The sequence below is a fragment of the Callithrix jacchus genome, chromosome 21 (assembly GCF_049354715.1).
Source record: "Callithrix jacchus isolate 240 chromosome 21, calJac240_pri, whole genome shotgun sequence".
Classification (NCBI taxonomy): domain Eukaryota; kingdom Metazoa; phylum Chordata; class Mammalia; order Primates; family Cebidae; genus Callithrix; species Callithrix jacchus.
In genome coordinates this window covers 23,330,458-23,353,007 of record NC_133522.1, presented here as the reverse complement: position 1 = coordinate 23,353,007, position 22,550 = coordinate 23,330,458, and the positions used below count along the sequence as shown (strand labels likewise).

The following is a 22,550-nucleotide window of genomic DNA, read 5'->3' as shown; positions in this document are numbered from 1 at the left end:
CATGAACATGAAATAAAGTCATAGTTCTTTTTCAACAAATACAACAGCTGCAAAAGTAGGTAAATTTTATTTCATAAACTTAACTTTCTTTAGATGATTATTTTGCTTTTTTTCATATTTTTAATTTCAAATGCTTTGTTAGAGCTCTAGATGCCGTTTAGCTTTATAAGAATGTTCAATACTAAACTATGGTTAAGTAGGTATGTGTTTATTTGGGCATTTTACTTGCTTTCTATTGTTTGTTTTGCTTTTAATTACAAGGATTTTATTTGTTCTTTATAAAAATTTGTATATGTAAATACAAAAAGCATTTTCCTTTCTATTTCTTATGAGGTCAAATTTTAAATTAACTAAGAGGGGCAAAAACTCGTACTTGATAAATATCTGTGCTAATTTAAAAAACCCCAGACTATAACATTTATTGCAATTCATTTGTTTTAAACAGATTTTTACTTACACTAACCATTTGGATTTAGTTGTTCTTGAGAATTGTATTTTCTTTCCTAATACTTTATAGAAGTTGTAGATGAAGTAGTTTTCTATCTGTAAATGGGAAAGTATACAGTTGTTGTGTCTGTTAGTATGCCTACTATTACAAGACTCACAAAAAAGTGCTATTTCCCTATGTTCTTGTCAGTCATGGTTTGTTATTCCAGAAACTTAAAACTAAATTGAAATCTTTCTTAATTTATGATCCATTTCATATTTCAAATATTGTAATGAATAATTCAAATGTACTTAATTTAATTAGCTGTTCCTGGAAAAAGGCATAAAGACTATAATCTACAACTACTTTTTTACATTTTTTTCTTAAAACAAACTAATTTATTTTAATGTACAAATTATATAATTTGTATTAGCTGAAATGATTTTAGGTTGACTTTGTAGCTACAGGTTAAATTAAATATGCAATAATATTCATCTTGAAGTTTAACACTATTCACAAATACTTGTTACTTCCTAAAGATTTACTTCTATTAACTGATTTCTTGGTGAATGAATTTTTAATGTTTAAATAGCAACAATCTAAGAATGAGAGTGCTTATTCTATAACTTTAGAAAATGTTAAAAATTATTTATGATTATCTGTTGATGTAAACAGAAACTCTGTTCTCCATACACACACACACAAACTGATTTAAAGCATATGGCTTGCAAATATTTTAGAATATTATTTTATTATGTTTTTGCTAACAGCTAAAAGATACTATTTAAACAAAATAAGAATTTCAAAGGAAAAATTATTATATAGCAATTATCATCAGATTATAGAGATTTCCTATCTATAGTTTTTTGTGTCTTCCTAATAATTACAGAAACAAGCCAATTTACCTACTTTGGTATTTGGTGAAATTTTTCGCTTCTACTGTTATTTTATGATTATCGTTTTATGTAATTTGTTTGAAATAGCTGCACAATTTATCTTTAAAAATATATAAATGCCTGAAGTTATATTTATAATTAAACATAGGGGAAAGAAGAAAAAATTAAGAATGATGATGTGATTATAGAAATTGTTCAAATGTGTGGTTCACAGTATAGATTTTTAAATAGATTTGTTTTATTCATAGTTGAACTTAAATGTAGCATGCCGAATAGTTATACCTAAAAGTAAAATGCATTTACACTCACAGATTATAAAATATTATAGGAAAATAACTGTATAAATCTGAGGATAAGACTTTGTTTTGCAATTACATGACAGCTTTTAAAAAATATCATGTAACCTGAAAATGATATTATATTGTTTTTATTAAAAAATTTACCTGAACACTCAGCATAGTGCTACAAAAAATAGAAACTAGTGTATTTTATTTTGGGTATTATCTTTGCAGAGTCAACTTCTGTTTTATCCAAAATTTATTTCCTGTGTTTCAGGCCCAGAACATTTTTCATATTGCTTTCTTCCTCTCTCCCTAGAACACATTTTGCCATAAACTTCTGCACCAATCACTAGGAAAGACACAAACAGCAGTAGCAGTTCAGGAAGCAGCCCCGTGAATGTAAAAATCCCAGACTTTGATTTTATAAGACAAGTTGGATAGGAGTCAAAACTGCCACATGCGGTGTGAAAAAATGCCACCCTGGTGTGAACAAAAGGTTTAAAATGGAGTCAAGAAGCGTGCAAGCTCGATGTCTAAGCTTTTCCTGTGAATTGTCTGCCACAACCTGCAGGGTATCAAGTGGGCTGGGAAGAATAGAGAGTTCTTGGAAGCTACAACTGAGAAACATCGGCAGTCAAATGTGTTAGTTTATTGTTTTTTTTAAATTTATTTTGTTTTGTTTTGTTTTGTCTCATTTAGGCATCATTATACTAAACTGTTTTACCCCAAACATAAAACAAATCCGAAAAAAGTCACATAATGTGTGAAGAAACTGTTGCTTACAAATGAATTGTTACTTTTTTTGCACTCCTTCATTTATAGCAAAGCAAATTTACCAACTACACTTTATATTTTAAATTTCTTGTTTTGTGGGCTTGAGTTTTGTTTACTAAAGGGTGAACAGGAATAGAGGCTCATAAAGTCCTAACAATTAGAATATAAAATGTAACTATAACACCCATATTTGGTTAACTTCAAAATTATCAAGAAAAGGTGGAGAAAAAAGATTGAGCTCATTAATGGAAACAAGTATTTCATTTCTTAATAAATACAATAATAATTCTGAATTCAGCAGTAATAGTCCTTCAAAAAACACTACTACAATATACTGCTACAGTATGACAATTATACCTTTTTCTAATATTTTACAATGTAAAAATTTACTCATGATTAGTCATTAAACCATTATCATTTGCTTAAATAACAATAAAAGAATTCAATTTTGAGGACAATCAAAATATATACCATTGTATCATAACCTTCACTTCAATAGTCTTAGTATGTGTATAAAGGCACAACTCTATGAATGCTAATTACATAACAAATTATGAATAACATTTAAAGAAAGTAACATTTCCTAGGTGATTGTGATGTAATCAATACAACACATCTAAATGCATCAAGAAACATCTTTGATGAGCATTGAAAAGATCCTTAAACTTCGAAGCTAGTTTTATTACATTTGCATCTTATCTCTTATTAAAGATTGGGTCTAAAGCCAGCAAATCCCATTGGTTATGAATGCAGGTCAAGACAGGAACATTTTTCTATTTACTCTTTGTAACACTGCATAGAAATCAATCTGCTACTTTCATTACAACCACACAATCAATTCCGTTTAAAGTATAATACAACAGCCAAGTCCAAGGACAATGTGGATCCTTGGAAAAAGCTCATACCATTTGCAGGGCTGTAAGATGATACAGCTCCTGGTAAATTGTTTTCTTTCTAATTAGTGTACCTGGTCATTTAAAGCGAATATGCCTAAACTAGTATTGCCATGTAGGATCCAAACAAAAATTGAGAGTACACTCTTCATTTAAGTTACATTTTTAAAAATCCTTTTTAAACAATAAAAACCTTAGGAGGAAGAATTCTTTCTACTTTTAATCTAATATGATGTAGCCGTTTTGATATTTCAAGCAAAATTTGCACACATCAAAACTTCTACCTTGAAATCAACATATGAAATCCCTCATTTAAAACACCAGCTTCCTCCCAACTCTCAATAAAATGACTTTATTTGGATTACACTTACTTTATATAAAAATGACCAAGACTACTGCTTCTAGAATTTTTCTTGCACAAACAATATCATAGTAAACAAAAGAAATATGCCCACTGTATAATCCATTTACACATAATAGAATCACCACTTCGAATTATTTTTAAGCACTAAATACAAGATAATCTTCATATATGTAAATCATTTAAAAGCCCAAGATCAACCACTGTATACAAACACTAATGGTGGTTCAATGAACTCTTTTGCCTTTATTTTTTCCCAGCTTTATTAAGATAGAATGACAAATTTAAAAATTGTGTATATTTATATATATGGTATATATATAAATATATATAAGTATATACATATTTATATATACAGGTATACAGTGTCATGTTTTGATATATACATTTATACATTGAGCAATGATTAAATAACCTCAGATACTTAGTTTTTTTGGTGAGACCATTTAAGATCTATTCTCTTAAAAATTTTCAAGTATGCAATATATTATTAACTAATAACCATGCTGTACAATAGATCTCCAGAACTTGTTCATTCTTACACTTTATACACCTTGACCCCCTTCCTCCCTCACTTTATTTTAGAAATAAGAACATTTTCCTTTTTCATATCAGTTTTAAGCATTTCAATTTACAGTCTCCTGATTTTCTCAAACATGTAATAAATGGATGTCTTCAAGAAAATCACAACTTAGAGCTCTCTGTTATAATATTAAAATATGTTCCTTATTAAAAATACAGTATGCCCTTCCATAGAGGAATAATTCAAATTTAATTTGGTGGGTTTATTTAAAAAAAAAATCTGTCGTTTAATGCAAATCATGTGACCCTGAAATTCTGAAGTTTGGAAAGATTTTAACCACTTAGAAAAACGCAATTTCACACTTTGCTTTAGTATTTTATTTTTTCTACAAAACCTTATACGTCACATTTCTCTGTCATCTTTTAATAATCTATTTTAGCTATTATTAGTGAAGTTCTCTTTCTAGTGATAAGTGAATGTTTTTAAGCAAAGCCTATAGACAATAGCTGAGACGTGAAGGTACTCCTACATCTCTATGGTGCTCTAGATGTTTTCACCCAGAAACAGGCACCATTTTTGCTACATTTCTTGCACACATTAGCAGTAGCTAATGAATCCAATGTTAAAGGCTCCAGGCAAACTATCACTGCCCAGGAGACATCCAGAAGACATTCTCCTCCAACCCACCTCAAGAACTCAGTGTCTCATGGCCTTGCATAGCCTTCAACAGGCTACTGTTCAGTTTTGTTTCCTTCTTTACATTGGCCTCCAGCACTGACAGCAGCTGAGTCTATTCCTGCTTCTCTCTGATCTATCAGGCTAAAGTCCTTAGGCTGAGCAGGCACCACACTCACAGATGACTTGCACAAATTATGCTCTAGACCCCATGTACAGAGCAAATTCAGAATGCAGAGGTCAGAGACAGGCCAATTACTCTCTGACTAACTCAGCTGACTCGGGCAGACCAGGACAGAGGGAATGTTAAGGTAAACTTTAGCTTAGGCCATTCATTAGACAATCACTTAGAAAGCAGAAAGGTCGTTTCAAGTACATGGGCCATAACTTCAAGGAGAGATGTATATCACTTTCATGTTTATCCACAGGCAAGCAAACCAGAAACAACTTACGTGCTCATTTTTGTTTTTTCGAAATTTTTTTTTACTTTCATGTCATGTTGTTTTCATATGTTTCTAAAGCCCAAAACCACCCTGACATTGACATGGTACTTAACATTTTCTTTATTTTAAATTTTCTATTCCACCCCATCAGATATCCTTTTAAATGAAAGATAAACTTCCTGAAAAGTCAGAAACGGGTTAATCCTTCAGAGTGTATCCAAGTTTCTCCGGAATGTCAGGACTTCCTAAAGGAAAGTCAAAAATCCCTAGCTGTATTTCCTCAGCTTCTTAATTTTTCTCTAATATTTTTAAAAACAGGGCTAAATGTGATTTACTTTTTAAAATTTTTTCATGGATGCCATTTCGTATATCAAATGATATAAAACAATGCTTTTTTATGTTGAAAGGATTTTTAAAACAATCTAACACTATTTATTATTACTTTTCCATTAGATATACTACATTTTGGTAAAAGTAATGAGCTCGAGTTAATTTTTTTAAAAGTAACTGTTTAAAACTTATTTTTAAATGTCAAAACTTTATAAACAATATTTTATGTCACAAAATAGGCCCATGCTAAATATGCTTAAAATATATCTTAAATAGGCAATGAAAATGTTACATGATCTCATTGTTGCTTTGGACTGTAAGTAAAACCCCATCTATGAGCCATACTATTCACTAATCAAAGAAAATACATGTCACTGTGGTTTTAGGGAAAAAAAAAATCTTAGTTTATATTGTCTTTAAAGCAAAGCCTCAAGTTCAAATCTTGAGCCCAGTGCACTGACTCATACTTCTCACTTTCTATTTAATAATGTCAAAATACAATTTAGACGTTTGTAGTATTATAGCCTTTGCTATCAAAAGCCAATACATTTCAGTTGTATACATGATAGTGAATCTTGTTCCAAAAATGAAAAACTATTGTCCTCTAAGCATATTTTACTCTCAAAAAATATTGAAAAGTTAGAAGATGACAATATTTCTAGAAAGAATTATTTCATCCATACATTCAGACAACAAAAAGTTATATACAGTCTGAAAGATAAATATGATATACTGTGAAAACTTGAAATAAATTGGCAACTGTTCTTCAGGAAAATGATTTTTTATTAGAGGCCTGCTCCTAAAAGACATTTCTGCATTTCTGAAGTACCTCAAGTAACTCAAACTAATATACACATTGACAACATTTTACATCAAATAGTCCTTTGGTCTAAAATCCATTTCATTCATTCAAGTTCTTTTGTTTGTTTTTGAGACAGAGTCTCACTCTGTTGCCCAGTGCTCAACCTCGGCTAGCTGAAGCAATTCTCCTCCCTCAGCCTCCCCAGTAGCTGGGATTACAGGTGCCCACCACCGCATCCAGTTAATTTTTATATTTTGTAGAGATGGTTCTGCCATGTTGTCCAGGCTTATCTCAAACTCCTGGCCTCAAGTGATCCATCCCCTTCAGCCTCCCAAAGTGCTGGCATTATAGGCATGAGCCACTGCTCCCAGCCCAACTAACACATTTTTATTGCCTTTGTGCTATCCTGGGTTTTAAGGGACATTTGTTCATTCAACATATATTATCTTGTATCTATTTAGCAATGTTCAAGCTGCTAAAAATGTAATATGGATTATTTTAAATGATTGAAGAATTATATGTTATGATAGAGAATAATAGGAGGAGAAAAGAATTCTTGCACAGATAGAATGGAGGGAAAGGCCAAGAGAAAAGGTCTGCAGAAGGCAACATGTGAAACGAGTTTTTAAAATGAGAATGATCCCATTATGGGAAGAAGAATACACCAAGTTTCTGCACTAGATGGAACAGCTGTGTGAGGGATCAAGCGCAGCATTAGGAAGGGTTAGGAACTTATTCCCAAGGCAGGGACACCTGAGGTACCATCTCTCGGGAATGAAATGTGGGATATAACATTTTTTAAAATCTCCTTAGATTTGAGGACTATGAGTTGCAACCCAATACATGAGGCAGTAGTTTTTAACAATATTAAAAACCATCCTTGTGGCATTATTTGGTGGATAATCTGGTCTTCTCATTTTACTTAACTGAGAAATTGCATACATGGGACACTGGTTTTTGATTTTTGTTTTCAGAAGCAAATGAAACAGGTTCCTTCCTATAAGTCAATGCTAGCAAGTCAATTTGGCTATTGGTTGAGGTATGTGATTTTGTAACAAATATATATCTAACATTCTCAGTCGAGAACAGGTGTGTCCCCTGAGTTTATCTACTTACATGGCAAAATAATTCACCAATGAAATTATTTCCTTTAATTATGTCTTTTAAGTATTCAGCCAAAAAATTTAAGGTCATCCTATTATACCTCAAAAGGACTGACTCAAGTGGTTTCACTATACCAGCAACTAAAAGAATTGAGTAGCACACATGTGTGCTCCTGCTTTGTGCCTCAATTAAACATACTATTTTCTACTTAACCAGGAATATTAAATTACAACATAATTGAAGTTTTTTAAAAAAATTTTAAGTTAACTGTTTAGATCTCTTTTGGGAAAATAAAATGTACTCATTAAATGCTCTAAAGATTGGATAGGCAGTTGGGATCATTCTTAATAGGCTGTGGTGAAAGCAGGATAAGAAATTAATAAAACACAACTATTAAACTAAATTACAAGGTGTTTCTGCTAAATGAGATAATTAATAACAAGTTTCATTGCATTTTTACAGCCACTTAAAAACAAATTACTGCAGCACTGTAAATTTTGGATATTAGAACACAAGCAATATGTTTTTAACTTACCACGGACATACAATAGTTGACACTTTTAACTGGGGCTTCCCTTTACTGAACTTCTCCCAAAACAAACACCTTGCTCCTTTTCAAAATCTAATTTACAGATATACCCCTTCTTGGAAATTTATGTTTAGCCATGTAGAAAATGAAAATAAAGCTACAAAGACTGCTTAATACACTTAAGTGTAGAATTTTTAAAATTAATATTGATGGGACACTTTTCTAAGTGCATTAGATATTTTGGCTTTTATTTAAAAATTCTTTTGACATGGGTCATCTGTACCAATAATTATAGACTGAAATGTTCTTTCACTATTCAATTTGATAAGTCTAATTTAAAACCAGAGTGAAAGTTGTCACTTTATATGAGATTTTATTTTGCGTATATGTCAGTGTTTTACATTAAAAGCATTTAACTGGAGTACTTAATACCTTAATAAGTACTTAATAAGTACATTAACTTAAGGTACTTAATACCTTAATAAGAGGTATTAAGTGTCAAGTGAATTTTGGGATAGACTTCGTTGTAGAAGTTTCAAAGTAGGTGGCTGTGAACACATTGAAACTATATGAGGCTTGAAATGAGGAGATGTGAGAGGGTTTTCCGAGGAAGATTTCTTTGGGGAGCACTGTGCCTGCCTTTCCACTCAATTTTAACAAAAGAGATTTCAGTAGGACCACTTGGGGAGCTGAAGTTTGAAGACAGAGTGGAGTTGACTTTGAATCCTGCCTGGACAAAGTAGATGTTACACTTGGATTAGCCAACTGCTTCAGCTTCAGATTCGAGAGCTTCCTACAATGCTGATGTCTGCTTAATTCTCAGAATTTATTGGTGCAAAAATAGATTATTATAGTCTGTGGACCATATTCCTAGTTCTAAGCATGAAAAGAAACTCTTAACAGCGCACCTGGAAGGATAATGGACATCATAAGGGAGAAAGTTGTGTGGAATAGATCTCTATAAATGTGAGCTGAGGATGACACAGCAATGAGAGGAAACTATGACCAAACACATAGGAAGTACAGTCAAATGTTCCCAGACTGAGGTCCTCTAATATGCACCCAAAAGCATCCAAAGAGCATCAAACCACCCTCCCTAAAGAGTGGGAAGTGCAGTAAAGACAGTAACAGTAAAATGGGATTCTCTGATATTCATAATTCACCACTGCAACTTTAACCATCGTGCAGTAGAAACTGCCCTTAAAAAGATGATGAAGGTGAAATACAAGCCTGAGGTGGGGAAGGACAGAAGGTTCTCCCTTCTGCTTCTCATGCCAGGAATATCTTCCCTGCAGCAGATCCCTTCTAGGTAAAGCAGAGAGATACGTTAGTCTGTTCTCACACTCCTAATAAAGTCATACCCAAGACTGGGTAATTTATAAAGGAAAGAGGTTTAATTGACTCACAGTTCTACAGGGTTGGGGAGGCCTCAGAAAACTTACAGTCATGGCAGAAGGGGAAAGCAAATACGTCCTTCCTCACATGGCGGCAGGAAAGAGAAGAATGAGAGCCCAGCCAAAGGGGAAGCTCCTTATAAAATCATCAGATCTCGTGAAAACCAACTCACTAGCCCGAGAACAGGACAGGTGAACCTGGGCCCATGATTCAGTTATCTTCACCTGGTCCCTCCCACAACAAGTGGGGATTATGAAAACCAATTCAAGATGAGATTTAGGTAGGGACACAGACAAACCATATCAAGGGAGACGAGCAACAGCCAGTTAATACAGGACCTTTGCACCTTTTTTAAAAGTTCAATTTGTGTGTAATGAAAAGACTTTGGAAGTTTTCAAGAAAAGAATGACATTATCAGATCTATGAGTTAAAAATATAAATCTGATTGCTCTACGGGAAAGAAGTTAGAGAAAGAGAAGGATGAAAAACCGAAGAAGAGCAGTTGGGGTGTTATTCCAATGGTTCTGGTGTGAGAGGAGAGCATTGCATTCTAGGGTGGTAGCAATTGAGATGAACAGAATGGGATAGTTTAAAAATATGTTTGCGAGGTAAAAGTAACAGCACTCCTTGATGAATCAGATTGGAGTAATTATAGAAAGACAAGTCAAGTATGACATCTGGGTTTCTGGCCTGAGCAATTGGGTAGATGAGGGAATTTAACATGGGTGGATAGTAAAATAAAGCTGGAAGTCCAATAAGAGTGAGTTGACGTCAGACCAAAAACAGCATCTCCAAAATTTTCTATTAGAGGAATATACAAGTCTTCCCCATATATAAATCTCCTTTCCTATTCCTTGCAGAATTGTTGGCCACTTCTTCTAGCCTTCAGGGATGTGACTATTTCCCTTAAAAATGTCAAAGAATTTGCATCAATCCTAATTGCCAATGATCTGTTTCTACTATCTTCATTATCATTTTCTTGACTGTATCCCCAGCCTCTGCTAAACTTGCTATTTTGCATCCAGAAATACACTTTCTCAGATTTTTTCAGCTTTCTTTTTGTTTTTGCACGCCATTTTTAAATCATCTATGTCAGTTATAATGGTCAAAATAAAAAGTTTTATAAATCAGCAATGTGAGGGTGATTAAAAGGGGTATATGTATACAAACTCTCTGAATGAGAAAGATATTCAAATATCAGCATTAAAGACTGTTATTCAGTGTTCTGTCTTTATTCTTGATTAAATACATGCGTTCAATTACATTTGTAAATCAAATATGATTGCATTACATAAGATAAAACAGAAATCTGTACAGTAATATATGACTTCATAAGATGCCTTGGAGCTTAATGAATAAACAATACTTAATGTTATCTTTAAGAGTTATAAAAAAGCTAAGACTCTATCATGAATCTCAGTCAAAACCTGCTTATTTTACAGGCCAACTTCCACTTTTCGTTAAGAAAAAGTATTGAATAAATGCTCAGAGTTCTAAGAAGGCCTCTTAGCTTTACCTAATTTGTTGACTCTACACCCTTTTTTCATTTATTCAGGCACAAAATGTCAGTCATCTATAATCCTTCCCTTTCCTTTTGTTGTTGTTGCTGTTTCACCTAAACACTAAGTTGTGCCAAATCATCACCTTCCTTATATTCACTCTTGTCTTAATGACATTTAGTCCTTATTGCTTCTCTTACATACTACATAAGAGCATCCTCTTACACACCATTCTCACACTCCATGTCTCAAAGATAACTTCTACATACATATGGCAATTCATTCTTCATAGATTATAGGCCTGATCATGTTCAAAAGACTTCAAAAGATACATAGTATCTGTAAAACAATAGGAAAATAGAAAAACAACACATTCCCCTTGACTCTAGTCTACAGGTGAACACTTTCATATCTTTCCAACCTCAACTCACACCCCTTCTTTCCATGTATACACCCAGCAAATCCCTGCCAAAGAGGATTGTCTGCTGTTCCCTAAAGAGGGCCCACTCTTCCATTTTTCCTTTTTATTCATGTTGTTTTCCTCCAGCTGAAAGTTTTGGTGCTCTCATTCATTCAAAGGACCAGCTTTAATACAGAAATCCAGGATCTGCTTACCAAGCCAATTAAGAAGACAGAGTGGACCTGCTCTTTACAGGCTCCCAATGCAATAGCCCACTTTTCCCCTGCAGCTTTTCCGATTTACCTGTCAGGATGTAGATTTTTCTTCCTTTGGCCTGCCTTCTTTGTTGTCATGGCTTCTGTGTTCTGTATTGTAGAGATACATATACTGATATGGCGCCCATAAGTATTGCTTCCATGAGGTCTAAAACTGCACACACTTTTCTACAACTCAAAATGTCCAGCAGCAGAGGAGAGGATACTCAGTAAAGACCATTACAATTAAGTTTAACACTAAAGATATTCTCTGAGAAGCAGGGATTACTCAGTTCGTGCTCAACTCTTCCCTTTCCTACCCTAACCTTACTACAACTTTGTCAAATTAGTTTTTAGGTTTAAAATACTGACAAGCATGCTATTTGGACAAGAATGTTTTCTAGAGTTTGGGTCAATAATAATCAGTGATCCACATTTAAATGTGACATGCCTGTAATTGCTTTTCTGTTGTAGAAACGGCATGTCTCTTTTATTCTACATGCTGTTAAAAATTGCCAACTGACGAAAAGCATAGCTGACCTTTGTCTATCTTCAGTGCACTCTATTCAGAATATTTTTCTGCCTTTGTATTCATTATCTAATATTTACAGGATCTTGCATATGGTTGTGTGGCCTGAGCCCTGTGAAAGGAAGATTGGCCAGGTGGTGAGTGAGATTGAAATATAGCCCAGGCTTGCTTACCAAGCCTTAAGCATGAATCCAATTACACCTGCCAGGGTACATGTGTTCATGTGCATAGAAGAAAGGGCAACTTTTTATAATTTACACAAAGTGCATGTGGGAATTCATCTAGTCAATGAATGTTAATATATTGCACAGAAGCATTTCAGTACTAAAATCCTTGGGTTTTTTAAAAACTAAATTTTGGTGATAGGAGTGTAGTTTTTTTTTTTTAATTTTTTATTGGATTTTAGGTTTTGGGGTACATGAGCAGAGCATGTAAGACAGTTGCTTAGGAACACACATGGCAGTGTGCTTTTCTTTCCTTCTCCCCTTCACCCACATTTGGCATTTCTCCCCAGGCTAACCCTCCCCACCTCCCCCTCCCACTGGCCCTCCCCTTTTCCCCCCAATAGACCCCAGTGTTTAGTACTCCCCTTTCTGTGTCCATGTGTTCTCACTTTTCATCACCCACCTATGAGTGATATCCAAAAGACTATAAATCGTTCTACTATAAGGACACATGTACACGAATGTTCATTGCAGCACTGTTTACAATAGCAAAGACCTGGAATCAACCAAAATGCCCATTGATAATAGACTGGATTAGAAAAATGTGGCACATATACACCATGGAATATTATGCAGCAATCAGAAATGATGAGTTTGTGTCGTTTGTAGGGACATGGATGAATCTGGAGAATGTCATCCTCAGCAAACTGACACAAGAACAGAAAAAGGAGTGTAGTTTTCATGTAAGTGAATTCCAACATAGAAACAGTAAAGAATTCTATGAATTAAGCATACACGTTCTCCCAAGAAATAATAAAAAGATACTTTTGGTCATTGGGCTGATCTCTTTTCCAGTGTAAGATTGTTCCCTCTGGTGTGTTTTCATTGTTTTGTCCCATATGAGTTTAAACTATTTAAGCTATGGTTCTTCCTTCATTTCTCAAGGGTGCATATTCAGGAGTCTGATAGAAGTCACTGATAATGAGTTGAAGGGTTGGGATTGGGTGTTTATATTTTATGCTTCTTTGGTGAAGAATTCTGGCTAGAATCTGGGGCACTGAGTCATTACGCTTTTTTTTTTTTTTCTGATGGAGTCTCAATCTGTTGCCTAGGCTGTGCAGTGGCGTGATCTCAGCTCACTAAAACCTCTTCCTCCCAGGTTCAAGTGATTCTTGTCTCAGTCTCCTGGGGTGATTACACTTACATTCATTATTTTATTATTATATCAGTAAACATCTTCCATTGGCCAACCATTGTGTTGATAATGTTTATTATCTCTAATTTTCTCTGCAAACCAGACTTATAATTAGTGTTATTACCATTTTTTATAGGCAAAAACTGAAGTGTTTAGTGATTTCTCCAAGTCCAGAAGGAAAGCATGTGTCTAAACTGAGATAACCCAGGCCCTCCTACAAAATAACTTTTCACTCCTTCAGAAGAAGTCTTCCAAACTATGTTCCACTTTCTTTAATGAATTCATTCAACAAATACTTACCAAATACTTCTTTTGTGCCCTAAATTCTTCTAGATCCTGGGGATAAGCAAAAGATACAATGTCTTTGCTATTATGGGACTTACATTAGGAAAAGGACAATAAGCAAATACATCTAAATAAACAAATAAATATATAATATGAGTAACAAGTCCCATGATGCTTAACAAATGAGGATAATGAGATGAGAGTAATGGGTTGGAAGTAATGGTTGGGAGGTCAGATAAGGTCTTTCTGTGGAAGAGATGCTTTAGTGGTAGCTTGAATGTAACAAAGAGAAACCTAGGCCGGGTGCAGTGGCTCAAGCCTGTAATCCCAGCACTTTGGGAGGCCGAGGTGGGTGGATCACGAGGTCAAGAGATCGAGACCATCCTGGTCAACATGGTGAAACCCTGTCTCTACTAAAAATACAAAAAATTAGCTGGGCATGGTGGTGCATGCCTGTAATCCCAGCTACTCAGGAGGCTGAGGCAGGAGAATTGCCTGAACCCAGGAAGCGGAGGTTGCAGTGAGCCGAGATCGTGCCATTGCACTCTAGCCTGGGTAACAAGAGCTAAACTCCATCTCAAAAAAAAGAAACCATAGAAACCTATATGAAGGTTGAGTATTCTAGGCAGATAGAATAAGTGTAAAGTCTCTGAGACTAGAAGGATTAAGGCATGTTAGAGGAACGTCTTCAAGGCTAGAGTGGCTAGGGCATGATAGGCTAGTGGAGAGTGGTAGGAAATGAAGCCAGACACATAGGCAGAAGCTTCATACTGCAGGCTCAAGTAGGCAAGGGTAAGCAGTTAAAATTTTTTCTAATGAAGACTATTGAAAGCTTTATCTAATTTGCATTTTGAAAAATCATCTTAACTGGTGTGAGCAAAATTAGGGGAAGAAGACTGGAAACAGAAATATCATTTAGAGGGTTATTGTAGCAGCTGACAGTGGCTCCAGGAAAAGCGGCAGTTCTGGGGTAGGGAGAATTGACTGTACTGGAACCGAGTTGAAAGTTAAGTTGGCAAGACTTGCTGGTAGAAAGAATGTGGGTGTAAGAAAAAAAGAGAAATGTATCACACCTAGGTTTTACATTGTGATACTGGGTGAGTGTTGCTGCCATTTACAGAGACAGAAAATTGGAAAGGAGCAGGATTTCAGATGTAGTTGAGTGGGAAACTATGAGGCCTGTTTCACACGTTATTGCATTTTGTTTTTAAGCAGAGTCTCGCTCTGTGGCCCAGGCTGGAGTGCAGTGCTACGACCTTGGCTCGCTGCAACATCTGCCTCCCAGGTTCATGTGATACTCCTGCCTCAACCTCCCAAGTAGCTGGGCACATGCCAGAATGTCTGGCTGATGTTTTGCATTTTTAGTAGAGATGGGGTTTCATCATGTTAGCCAGGATGATCAGGATCTCCTGACCTTGTGATCCGCTGCCTCGGCTTCCCAAAGTTCCGGGATTACAGGCTGTGAGCCACCGTGCCTGGCCCATGTTATTGCTTCTTATGATATTTCATACATCTCTTTCCCATTGTGAATATACAATGTTTTAGCCTACATCAAAAAAGATCTAAAAGGTGTTGGCAGATAAGTACTTCTCATGAATTTATACAAGATGTGAAAATAATGTTTCCCTACATATGTTCACTCACTCACCTGCCCAACATATTAAAGTGCCCCTGTTGTTTAATATTATAGCTACGTATTTATTCATTGAGACACATAATTTTATTTGGATCATAAAACCACTGATTAAGGTCCACCAGATCACAAACATGCAACGAATGTTAGTCTTTTTTTGCTGTAGATAACCCCTGTGGTGCCCTGGGGCAATTTTTTGTGGATCCATTTTCTCCATCTATAATAAGTACTTCTCCATGGTCCTGAGATTGTGAGCAGAGATATAAAGTTCTTTGGAATTTATTTTTCTCTGTTGGTTTGTCTGTCTCTTTCTTTTAGAACCATTCACAAATCACATTTCCTCCAAAAATCTTTCTCTGATTGCTCCAGACTACGTAGAAAACAAAAAGCCCAATTCTCCTTTGAATTTCTGAAAAGGGGATGGTTTGCAGCACTTCTTTAGCACTAAGGACTGACTTAAAAGTCTTAGTTGTCCTTGTATTTCAAGATGATTTCTACCTGGCTGTATTGCAAATTGCTTAAGGTAAAAAGTGGTCTTTTGTACACTCACTTCACTCTCCGCTGAACAGAGAGCTCACATAAGACAACTTTGATTGGTTTTTGATGATAAAAGAAAAACAGAAAATCTATCTTCCAAAATTTAGAAAGTTAGTAAAATAGTAGAGTTGTTCAGGGACTTTTTGCATATATTTGTGAAATCTGGAAGAAAAATTACAGGTACTCTAATCCCACAGTTTTCTTTCTTGCATTTGAAACTTTACTAATTAAACTGCTACTTGCTAAAATAAAAACAGACAGATAGATAAACAGAGGACCAAAACAGACATCTATGCCTATCAGTGACATTCTTTCTTTTGTTAACTCGTTTGCACTTTTGTGATTATATTTTGCCTAGTTACCTTTATCTGTTTTTAATGATACCAAGCATTCCATTGACTTATTTTACTCATAAGCAATGATAATTTGCATGAGTATAAAAATGGGACAAGATAGCAGAGTCCATTTGATGGGAGCTTTCCACCAACCATGTTAGAGACTCCTGATTTCTATTCACTTGACTGGAAATTCAGGTGATAATTATCTGGTGATAATCATTAGGATTAATGTATAAAATTTATTTTGATTTTATAATCTGTAATGGTCATGCACACACTAATATGATTGCCTGAATTAACTATTCCATTGGGAAGAAAATGTTTTGACCAGTTAACAAGTATATACATCCTCCATTTATCCATGGTAGGTTTCTTTTATCTATTGTTGATTTTCTTGTAAATTTGATTATGTGAGAGTTAATCCTCAAGGACTTTTATCACCCTTGAGTACAATGACCGAATAGGCGTTCTGACCAAATGCAACAGAGTCATGGAACACTTGGATCCGGTTGAGGTTTCTTACAGCTTAGCCCAAAACAGTGAGCTTTTCTCTTTATGAAGTTGCTTGAATGGATAAAACATAAATAATATAACATGACAGGAAATAAGCCAAGAAGTGCATATCTATATTTGAAGCCATCTTTAGTTATGGGCAAGCACTCCAAAATTATTTTTTCCCAAGTGACAGGTGAAAGCAGCATGGCTTTGTTGCTTTACCTCTATTCTCATTGACCAACTTGCCCAGCTAATTCTGCTTCCCTTTCCCACGCTCTTAATTCCACCTGTTACAAGTCAGTCTTTTAGAAAGCTTACTGTGCCTGGTGGCCAGAGACAAATTTGGTTCAATATTCAACTATGTAATTCAAGTGATAACCAAAAGGCTGACATTATATCCATTAATGACTGAAAACAAAACACAACAAAACAAAAAACCCATGAGAGATGAATCAGATTTTGATGAGAGAGGAGGTAAAATACTTCAGTGGGAATATAGTGAGAAGGTTGCTCCACATGAAGAATTTCTAGGTTTCATTCTGGATATCTGCTATTCTTAGCAGAATATTGTTTAAATGTACACTACCAAAATAGCTTGTCAAATTCCTATGTGTAGCAGACACCAGTTATTCTCAAAAAGAATCTTACTCAGAAAACAAGCTTGGATATATATACCTTCTTCTAGTATAAAACTTATGAGAATATTAATGCTAATACTAATCTCTAGAAATGATTGGAGGAGAAACAGAAAAACAGGGTCCCAACTCTTTTCTCTAGAGTAACAGATCTCAATAAAGAGAAAATTATCAACACATAGTTATGAAACATTCAAATTCCTCCTCATGCTCAGAATCCATAATTAGGACAGCTGCATTTGGGAAGATGAAATTTAACTCATCATGTGTTAAAACTATCTTCAGATATGACACAAAGATTTCTGACTATTTTAAATTTAACTCATCATGTGTTAAAAACATCTTCAGATATGGCATAAAGATTTCAGGCATACATTGGCCTCCTCCAAGGTGCCAGCTACTGTGGGCAGAAAGATGAATAAGACAAGGAACTCTGCCCTGCAAACTCTAAGATGATATGGTTGACATTCAGTAAGGCATCTAGAGGCCTCCACAGGGAAAAGACCTTTCCTAAACTTCCTCTTAGGTTTAAGCTCTCATAACTTTTCTGGGCCTCAGGATCTTCAACTGTAAAAGCACAGAGATGAAGTGTGTGACCACTAACATTCATGCCATATTCAAAACTCCAATGTTAGTATTATAAAGAGTTGCCAACACAAATAGAGAGGAAGAGATGAGTAAGGTGTGAAAAGTAAGAGAGAGAGAGATTCTGAGAGAATGAGCCAATAGAGAGAATGGACTTTATTGAATCAGAGTCTCATTTGGAGAATATCAATTTGAAGTTGTCTTAGGTTGGAACTTTAACAAAAAAAAGATGTTAAGAAATACTTTGATATTTCAAAACAATAATCTATTTGAGATAAATTGTAGTGGACTGCTGAGGAAGTATTTCAAATCATGTTGCTATGGCCAGAAAACCATGTTGCTATGGCCAGAAATCCATGCAGAACGCCTATTCGGTCATTGTTCTCAAGGGTGATAAAAGTCCTTGAGGATTAACTCTCACATAATCAAATTTACAAGAGAATCAACAATAGAAAAAAGAAACCTACCATGGATAAATAGAGGATGTATATACTTGTTAACTGGTCAAAACATTTTCTTCCCAGTGGAATAGTTAATTCGGAAAATCATATTAGTGTGTGTATGACCATGTGTGTATGAAGACAAAGACAGAGACCAATGGAGGCAGATACTCGTCAGAATACTGCGAACATAAATATAGGCACACAATGATAACAAAACTTGACATACTCTTGTATATAGTTGATAAATATGAAATTATTTATATCTTGTCTGCAACAGAATGCCTAGAACAGCTGGTTAGTTCAATAATGTAAAGTAGAGGTTTAAGTGTAGAAGAAAAGGAACTGCCAGGGTCTAAGTGATGATATCTTCCTTTAAATCCTCTTTGATGAATGGAAAATAAGAAACAAGAATATAGAAACCTTCTGTTTCTTGAGGGCACGAAGTATTGTCATCGCGATCACTTCAACCTTCCTTTATCATCTGCAATTGTCTTTTACTTTACAAAGCGTGTATTCTAATTGGAAAGAAAGCCTATAAAGAAATGGAATGTAAATAACAACAAAGTTTTTAATATTAGCTACAGGCAGCAAAGAATTTTTAAAAAGAAAAACATTTATCACTGGCAATTGGTGCTTAACTATCTTGCAAACTGCCATGAAAACATTTTTTTAAGAATTTGAGGGGAGGCAATATTGCCACCATGATTAGGTTATATGTTCTTCTGGAACTGAACACTGAAAGTTACAATGTATTAGGTAAGATCCCAAACTAGAGCCTCTGCTTCTGTAAATTCCATAAATCATAATTACTTCTAATTTTTTAAAGCCTACCTTACGGAATATTTAAAATTCTATCAGTTAGCTGGTGAATGTAGCACAACTTGGAAAGTTGCTTTTCATTAGCACCTTCTTGGATCCAAGAGAGTGGAGAGATACCCCACACCCAGATTAGACCTGAAGTAGCTCAAAGGATATGAGAACGACCAAGCATACCACTGCAATTCCTACCCTACATGGGAAAAATTATAAAACTATCCTGGGACATCAAGGAGTACTATTCATACCCTCTATGAAATGAATAAAATGATTCACACTAATTCCCAACACAAGCACACATATGTGTTCCTTACCCAGTAATACTTACTGAGTGCACAATGATGATGCGAGAGTGTAGAAATTTGTTTTCATTACATCTTCAGTCAAAGTGTTGGTAGTGTTTTTGTAAAGGATACATTAAGCAGTCTTAGCACACACAAAGTAGACAATTGAAAAAAATCATGTGAAATATTTAGGATACATCCTTTTCTTTTCCCAGATGTGCTCTAATTATGTCTTATGTTTGGATCACGTAGAAAAACTTCTTTATATACTACCTACATCTTATGGATGTATTTTCCCTAAATAGATGTCAATTCTACTTTGATGTATATCTGGTAAGCCTTGACTCATAATGATGGTTTTCTTTAAACATCCAATTTAAAAATGCAGAACCTCAGAAGGAAAAAGTAAAAATAAAGATAGTCAGGTCCCACCTCACATATATATGTATAGTTTTTAACAATACCTACAAGGCATATACCAGCAGCATGAGATTTTGTGTTTTCTACACTATTGAGTGGGTTACAATGTGGGTTATCAGTTAAATTCCCACCTAAGTCATTTCCAAGTGCTGTTTAATTTTTGTAAAATTAGTAAATAACTGCTTTAACTAGCAGCTGCTCTTTAATTTTAGGATCAAAGCATAATAGTTTAAAATCTTTCATAAATCTGGATTAGGACAGAACACACTGAGTGCCTTCCATAAATAAAATTTTAGGATAAGCTTTTAGTGACAATTAATTTTTTTTTAGTAAAATGACTGAAAAAAAATCACACAGATTGGTAAATTAGCTTCTGTGAATTAGGATCTAGAAAATTTTTGACTCACAGTGGTAGGACCCAAGTGTATTATTTTTCTTTGCTTACATTCCTTTCCCAAATGGCTGAGCAAGCCTATTATAGGGCCAAATTACTCAGTGTCAAAACCATAAAGGGGTATTCAGAATAAAACTAAATGTGTTGGATATCTCCCATGGGCCAAGTACATAGGACAAGCATGGAGCAATCATTTCCATATTCTTAGTCTCATAATTCTCAGAGTAATGCTATTTATTTTTCAGATAATGAAATTAAGGTTTAAACTACAGGCTGCATGCATGTTTTCCAAGGTCACATACCAAGTATATAAGGGAGCCTGGACATTAACATATTGATCTAATATTAAAACTCCTGCTTATGTTTTTATTCCATACTGCCTTTTAGTGTGGATTAATTATCAGAAGCCATAACCTTGATTAGAAAATTATGAATGCTCGATTTGAATCTGGCATTGCTTTCAGAAGGACAAGGGAGTTTGCTTAACATATCCTGCTTTTATTATATGCAGTAGCTATTTTAATGTCTTTAAAAAAAACACTGCATACATGAATTGTTACTTTTAGAGCCTCCACATCCATGAATTCCTACTATCCTCATTATAATGCTGGTAGCAAATAGAGGCAGCGATATAGTTAAGGAAAAATATGTCATCAAGGGTAAGGATCAGAATTCATAGCATCCTAAAATCTGAAATTTACTCACAATAGTACACTTCTTGATAACATAGGCAATGATTAGAATGACTTGTTTATAAACTAAAAAAAAAAAAATACATACTATTTTAATTTCATCAGCCTTAAAGTCTATTTGCAAAAAGGTCAACCTAGAATCACAGTCTCATAAAAAATGAGAAAAGAATTTCTCATTTTTGCAAACTTCAAAATGGCATGAGTTGGATTCAAGTGTCTTTCTATGTGGCTCACTTTTAATTATCTTGAGCTGGTAGAAGAGTGATGTTAGCTCATAGGTCTTTGAAAATAAATCAACAATAATTAACCCCAACTTAAATTCTAGTAACCCATCTCATACATCAACAGAAGTACTCTGTGTATGTGAAAATATAAACATGGCATGTTTGACATTTTGGAGCGTCCTTAGAGAGACATTGATTTGTAATTCAGATCACATAGCATCTTTGATTTCTCCCACTTGCCCATGCCCTTTCCCCATCCCTTCCCCCAAAATAAAACACAAAAGCTTTATCTGCAATGGATGGAGAGCAACCCAGGAATCTGTGCAGAGACTATCCATCACATTTCTGTCTTAATTGAATGACACCAGAATGAGATCGATAAAATGTAACAAGAGACAGCTTTGCATTTCCACACTCACTTATTCCCCCTCTCCATTACTCTCAGCCACCACCGTGACCAGAAAGCCCAAGTAAAAAACATGAACCCTGCTGCCAGACAAGCTGTTAGGATATGAATAAACTTGTCAGAAAAACAACAAAACTTAAAAACATTAGAAGGGAGCTAGGGAGACAAAAAGTTATTAAAGGAATAGTGAACAGGCTTCTTCATAACAGCAATTTCATAGACATATTCTCACTCCTAAATAACCTCCTCAAATGCAATGTTTCAGTTAAATAATCTCAACAGCTTTCCCTATGTGCCCAAGATTACTTGAGACTGCATCAATGGCTCCTCAAACACAGATGTAGTGACAACTCAGCTCAAACCTGCAAGTCCTACAGTAAATGTGGGGCAGCTGTGATATGTGCATGTCGAAGGTTCCCAAGATCTCCAATGCATTATTGATAACCTCATCACTCCGCTAAAAGCAAAAGCTGACATTGTTATAATCTCAACCTTCTCCTGAATAGCTCTGGCTTTGCCCGGGTATTGATCACAGGAAGAAGTAAACCAAAGAGCAAAATAGCACATGTAAAATTCCAGAAGGTGAAGGTTTGCCTACATTCAGTATGAGTGTGTTAACCACAATCACATGGCCTGTTCTAGTGTGTTATACCTTTGATGGTTTACAATGTGGTCCTACTTCTAGGCTATATGTTGTAATAATTCATTTAATACTGCACATCTTGAGCTTGTTACAAATTATTATGGAACAAAAGTCTGTATTACAAAATAAAAATAAAAATAAACCTTCAATGTAGTTGTCTGAAAGGCAAATTTTTTCTTCATTCCAGTAACTTTTTTCTTTATCATTTTGAAATTTAATTACATATAAGTGACTGTTCTTTCTTCA

General features: G+C 34.8%; 1 protein-coding gene across 1 annotated transcript in view; it reads right to left on the bottom strand.

The window, feature by feature from the left end:
* LOC128930371 (uncharacterized) overlaps positions 1-22,550 on the bottom strand; it is a 310,834-nt gene that overhangs the window by 200,632 nt on the left and 87,652 nt on the right. The gene's annotated exons all lie outside the window — the stretch shown is intronic.